We start from the raw sequence: 6,368 nt of genomic DNA on the forward strand, positions 1-6,368 counted from the left end.
AGGACAGTTTGATTTTCAGTAGGTCTGTCTCACACAGAAAGCCTTGCTGGTGGCCTGCTTTTGTCAGGGTATATTTTGGTGCCTGGACTTCTCATATTTCAGGGCCTCTTTTACATGCTGAGAAGGCTTTCATGGACATTGGAAACCTGGGCACTCTTCTCACTAGACTGACAAAGACCTCAGGAGTTGGGGTAATTTTGTGGGAAAATACTGGGATCTTCCAGGCGTACCTCCCTTTGCTAGAAAACCATCTCATCTATTGTGGGCCCCATGCTGACTGATTGCTTGACCAAGAAGAGACAAAACATGATACAGTCAGTCCTAAAGAGGGCAGAAGACCTTTGAGGACAGAAAAAGGCATTGTGAATCCCACATTCTCATTCCTATGTATTTGTTCACACAAAAACCTGTTCATAAATGTTTAGGGTGAGTTGGTTCATAATCCCCGAATCTAGAAACAACCTAAGTGTCTTTAGTTGAGCAGAGTGGTTACCAGGCTATGGTACAGTCCTATAAAGGAATACTGCTTAGCAATAAGAAGGAACAAATGCCTGGTGATGGACCAACATGGGTGAAGTGATAGAAGCCTGACTCAGCAGGCTATTGTCTGTAGGATTCCATTTTTAAGGTATTTTGGAAAAGACAGAACTGTAGGGGCCCAACCCTAACCTAGTGGGTTGACTGTAGAGGTACCTGAAGATTTTTTTTTTTGAGGTGATGAGACGGGTACCTCCACTGTGGTGGTAGTTACACAACTGTATGTGTTTATCAAGCTGTACTCCAAAAAGAATCCACTTGGAATTGTACCTCAGTGGATGAAGGACATGGGAATTGGCATCCAGGCAGAGAGGCTCACATTTTGGTCAACTTGTCTTGGTGCCCCTCTCCCCCCCGCCCCAGCTCCTAGCCTACTGGTTTCCACAGAGAGGAACTCAACAATCGTGGGTCACCACAAATGAACTGCAGCCTCATCAAATTCTGGAGTTGATGAAATACATGAGTATGATATTTCCAAACCTACACTATGGCTGCTATCAGAGCGTGTGTGGGAAAAGGACAGGCAGGTAGGCAGAGAGAGAGAGTTGGCCTGCAAGTCAGAAAAAAACAGAGTTCTCCAGGCCACTGGCTGGCCACAGGGGTCTGGACGTGCTACTCAACTTTTCTCTGATGACCAGCCACTGAGCTGTCTAGACAAAGGTGTAGAGAGGGTTGAATGAAAATGCGTGTGTTCAGATATTAGTATTGTTATTGTATTTTCAAATAAGGAACATAAGTAAAAGGATTTAAGGGACATATACAAGATAAGACTCCTCAAGTAAGGGGCGCCTGGCTGGCTCAGTCAGTAGAGCATGTGACTCATGATCTCAGGGTCCTGAGTTCAAACCCCACGTTGGGCATAGTGCTTACTTAAAAAAAAATTCTAAAGTGAAACTCCATCTTAAACCCTTCTCAAGTTATATGAGAAGTTGGTGCTCACATAACAAAATGAAAAGCAAGCTTTGAATGAGCTATTTTAGGCAACTTAGAAGCCATAATTTAATATGATATTACAAGCTACTTAACCCGTGTTCACCTCTGTTTCTTATTTGTTATAAGGGAATTCAATCACTCAACAAAAATATGTTAATATATGAAGCCCCTGTGTCCTGGGTGCCACGGCTGCTGTGGGGTGTCGGCACCCATGCAGGACAGAAGCAATTGTTCCACAGAGCTCCTGGGTTAGGGCAACAGCACAACATTCCAGAGGACCGTAGAGGGAAATGCATGGGCTTTCTGGTCTACACCAGCCTCCTTCAATGGACAGCTGGGTCAGAAATTTGTTTAGCTACTGGGGGGTCATGTGGCTAATGTCAAAGTCATGTCTTGCCATTGTAGGGAAAGTTTCCATTTAGCAAGTAGGTGCTTTGTGGCTTATATCTCTTAGTGGTAGGGACTGTTTTTTTTATTTTGCTAACTGAAACTGAAATTTGTTTTGACATTTGTAAGTGTCACTGTGTGCCAGCTCCGTGTTAGGCTTGGAGAAATCCAGCCATGAGTCAGACACAATCCCAGCCCTTAGGACATTTACAGTTCTAGACTCAGGCTGGGTAACTTACATAAACAAGTTCAGCCGGGGCTCAAGGGTTACAGATCTGTGACAGCCAAGAAGACTGGGCCATCCTCACCAGGCAACCTTCTGATAGTTTAGTTTCCAGTGTCCTGGTAAGATCAGTGGAAATGTTTGGTACACTGTGAGTTCTCTCTCTCTTATTGTGAATTAATCATATAATTGAAAGTTCCCGTTCCTCTGGGCAGGTATGCTCATTAATGAGACACTCGCAGCCTCTGTGTCTGCAAGAGTTAAGACCTCACCCTGGGCCATGATTAACTCACCCCCTCATGAAAACAAAATAATCTGCTGACTCACCTAACCAAGAAATCAGGGAAAGGGTGGAAGGCCTCTTCTGGGCACAGATGGGTCCAGTGTCTCAAATGAGGATGTCAGGGTTCTCTCTCCTTTGTTTGCAAAGCTCTCAATCAGGTGCTCTTTATGTGTGAGGGGACAGACGCTCCCAGGGACTTCCGGATTGCAGTCCCCAGACAAGAGAGCACCTGTACTGATGCTCTAGCAAAGTCCCTTGAAGACTCCGAGCACCCTGGAGTGAGGGGCCGAGGGCAGCCGGCCCCCTCCCAACCACTTGGACTGAGCAGGGCATCTTTGAAAGGAGGAGGGGGTGGCTCTCCAAGAAAGGGAGAGTGAGCAAACAATTCTGATCTCCTACCGAAGTCTTCTGGAGACAATGGAGGGGCCTTCTGCCTCATGCAGCCTTTCTTTCCGAATTCACCAGAGCCATTCTTTGTTAATCTATCACATCACCAGTATCTAAGAAATGGGGAGTTCTGTGAAGCCTGTCTCCCTTGCTAATGCATGGAGAACTGGCCTAGTCTGAATTCTCTTCACTTACATTAGAGCAGGTGTAGGGAAAGCAAACGCAGAAGCAGATTCAGATTCAGGGTTAACTGGACTCCTCCTGACTCAGCTCTTTGGAGCTGAAGCCTGCGTCCTCATAGAAATGGGAACCGTGTGCCCAGGTCATAGGGTAGCTGTGGCAATTAGCTGGATGAAAGGGTTGCTCAATATGTGCTTATTAAAATGCAAACCAATACTTCACAAGGCCAGTTCGTGGAAGCAACAGTTTTTCATTATGGGAAGTTAAAGCTATTTTGGCAGCCAGACAACTCCTTCTAAAGCTTTGCCAGTTAATGAACCCCACTGGAGAATTCCCACATACCTTTCAGGAAGAGGGAAGTTTTTCTCTTTGCCTCTTGTTGGAGCTACGTGGCAACAAGGCTCACAGAAAGACCATCTGAGACCTCCCAGTTCTGTCTTCCGGAATACTTTTGTTTCATTTTCTTTTGGTTTTGTCTTTTTCTTGACTAGTGTGGGCAAGTAGCAAGATCACACCATTCATTTTTTTTTTTTGAAACATCATTAATTCTCCAGATGGAAAAAGAAACCAATCAGTGGCCTGGAATCAGAGCACAGGAAGCCAGCGTGGGTGAGAGACCAGGAGAAGCTTGGCAAATTGTTCCTGCCCCACCTTGACCGGCAAATTCGGGTTTTGGAAAGGAAAGCCTTGCTTCCTAGAACGTCTTGTACAAGAGTCCTCTTTTCTGAGATTATTTGATCATCCCTGTTCTATCCCAAGAATATACTTCGTGAAGATTTGCTTACCAACAAGCCCCAGATTCCAGTTTCACATCCCAGGGATTCATCCGAGGTCACCTTGATTTGAGTTCTGGGAGATTTTTAAAGACTGTATCTTGGTTTTACTTCCACAGATGGCTGGTTACTGTGTGTAGAATTTATTCGTCCAACTTCTAGAGGGCAACTTTATTTCCTTTATTTCCTCTTGGGTAAGGGCACCTCATTGTTTCCCTCTGTGCTGCCAACAAACTGGTTTTCTTGAGGGAAAACAGCTGTGCAAAATCTCCTGGTTTCAGGTCGGATGGGGACAAATAATGCTGTCCTGTCTACTTGAAATCAGAGTCTCATGTTTGTTTCTCTTGCTCACTCAGGGAGAAAGGAACAGACACATGGACAGTATTTTCCTATTCAGAAACCATTTTTTGTCATCATTTTTTTTCGTTATGTTTCAGATTCTTACAACATTCTACCCTTTATTTTCTCCCATTAAACTTCCCCACAACTATGAGAATCCTTTATTTTACATCAACTACTTTTTTAATTATAAAAGTGATATTCATCAGGAAAAATATCCACACAAAAATTATATAAAAACAGGCAGGAAACCATAAGAGACTCTTAAATACAGATAACAAACTTATGATCGCTGGTGGGGTGTTGGGTGGGGGGATGGGCTAACGGGGTGAGGGGCATTCTCAGGAAAACAACCGTTGGGATGAGTCCTGGGTAAGTGATGAATCACTAAATTCTATTCCTGAAATCATTATTACACTATATGTTAACTAACTAGGATTTAAACTAAAAAAAAAGAAAAGAAAAGAAAAAAAGAAAAAACTAGCACAAAGACCAAAGTAAGTTACTTTATAATTTGTTGTTGTTGTTCGATTCAAAGAAATTTTCCCAATCAGAATGATTTATTCTATTTCTGGGTTCATTTGTGCTTTCCATTAAAAATAATTAGCTACAGAACAGTAATAAGAAAACAGTAAACTGTTCTATCGCAGAATTACAGATTGATAATTTATACCACTGTACTGAGACTCTGAAGTAGTCTTTGGCTTAGTTTCATTAGAGTGTCAGGCAAATATGAAGAACTAATTTTATTTGGATCCACGATTATGGAGTTAGCTTTACAAGTTACCAGAGATGATACCCTGAGACAGAGAGAGCAAGGGTACTCCCTGAAAACCTATTTCTGTGGATGATTAAATCTTTCTTCCTCCTGGTCTTTCTCTATCTGCTTTTACTCTCTTCTACCTTCCTATCTTTACTGCAGGCTTTTTCTTAGTTAGCCCTAATAAAGAACTAGCTGTGTTTTTAATCACTTTACATATAAATCTGTATTTAACAGCTTGTCTAGAATGGACTGAATTGCTTAGGGGTGTCTTTGTTCCGTAGGACCAGTTACCCTCAGAAATATTTTTAAAAGTCTCTAGGAACAAAGTCATTGTGCCATTCTTCATACTCTCCACCTTTTTTTTTTTTTTTTTTTTTTTTAAGTCTGTTTAGTTTGAGAGAGAGAGAAAGAGTGTGGTAAGGGCAGAGAGAGAAGGAGAAACAGAATCCCCAGCAGACTCTTTGGTGTCAGCGCAGAGCCTGATGTGGGGCTGGCGCTAGCCATGAGATCATGGCCTGAGCCTAAATCAAGAGTCAGTCACTCAACGGACTGAACCACCTAGGCGCCCCATTGATACTTTCCTAGCACAATTGCTGCCCCATTTCTGCCTGCTGAAATTGAGCCCTGTCTTCAAACCCTGTGGAAAATGCTACCTAGTGTTGTATGGAAACCAGTTTGACAATAAAGTATATTTAAAAAAAAATGCTACTTAAATCCAGAGGTCTTTCCTCTGCACCAGCGCCCTTCAACTGGGTGTGATGGCTCTTTCCCACACACCCCCATCATATTGTACCGGTCTTATGACACTGATGGTAATCTGGCTTGGATTTGTGTACCTGTTGTATTCCTCTCACGGGTTATGAGCCCTCAAAGGCAGATTCAGTGTCTCACTCTTTGAATCTCTTGCACCTATCTTTAGAAATAAGAGTTGCTGAGTACTTACTAGTAAATTCTAGAAATTGAATAACTGACCTTTGCTTCACTTTCTTTTTTTATTTTTTTACATTTATTTATTTTTGAGAGAGAGCACAATTGGGGAAAGGGCAGAGAGAGAGTGAGAGACAGAGACAGAGACAGAGACAGAGACAGAGAGAGGGAGACACAGCATCGGAAGCGGGCTCCAGGCTCCGAGCTGCCAGCACAGAGCCCAACGCAGGGCTTGAACCCACAAACCGTGAGATCGTGACCTGAGCCGAAGTCCGACGCTTAACCCACTGAGCCACCCAGGCGCCCCTTTGCTTCACTTTCATACTTACTATAATTATAAAACTAGTGGAGATTTCACAGAGCATTAAAGGTGTAAACTACTAGTCAAAGAGTGGGTTATGTTTTGCGTGGTAACAACACTTGGCGTTTGTAGTTTTGGGTTTCGGTTATCGCTGCTGTTTCACCTCCGGCTGCACTAGGACGCCCTGCATGAGGTCTTAAGTAACGCTCTCCGTTTTCGGAGTAAGTGGTTGAGCGGCTCATTCAGAATCTGGGCGCCCTTCCTGAAACCTGAGGACACACTCCTAGGCCGTCCCACGCCAAGTCCCTCCTTCGGCGGCCGCTTCCTTTCTGCAG

General features: G+C 43.6%; 1 non-coding gene across 1 annotated transcript; it reads left to right on the forward strand.

Moving 5' to 3' along the window:
- Positions 1-1,324: 1,324 nt before the first annotated feature.
- TRNAM-CAU lies at positions 1,325-1,397 on the forward strand. Its single transcript has one exon. It is a non-coding gene; the product is annotated as a tRNA-Met (tRNA).
- Positions 1,398-6,368: the final 4,971 nt, after the last annotated feature.

This window comes from Prionailurus bengalensis, chromosome C1, assembly GCF_016509475.1.
Source record: "Prionailurus bengalensis isolate Pbe53 chromosome C1, Fcat_Pben_1.1_paternal_pri, whole genome shotgun sequence".
NCBI classification, from domain to species: Eukaryota; Metazoa; Chordata; class Mammalia; order Carnivora; family Felidae; genus Prionailurus; species Prionailurus bengalensis.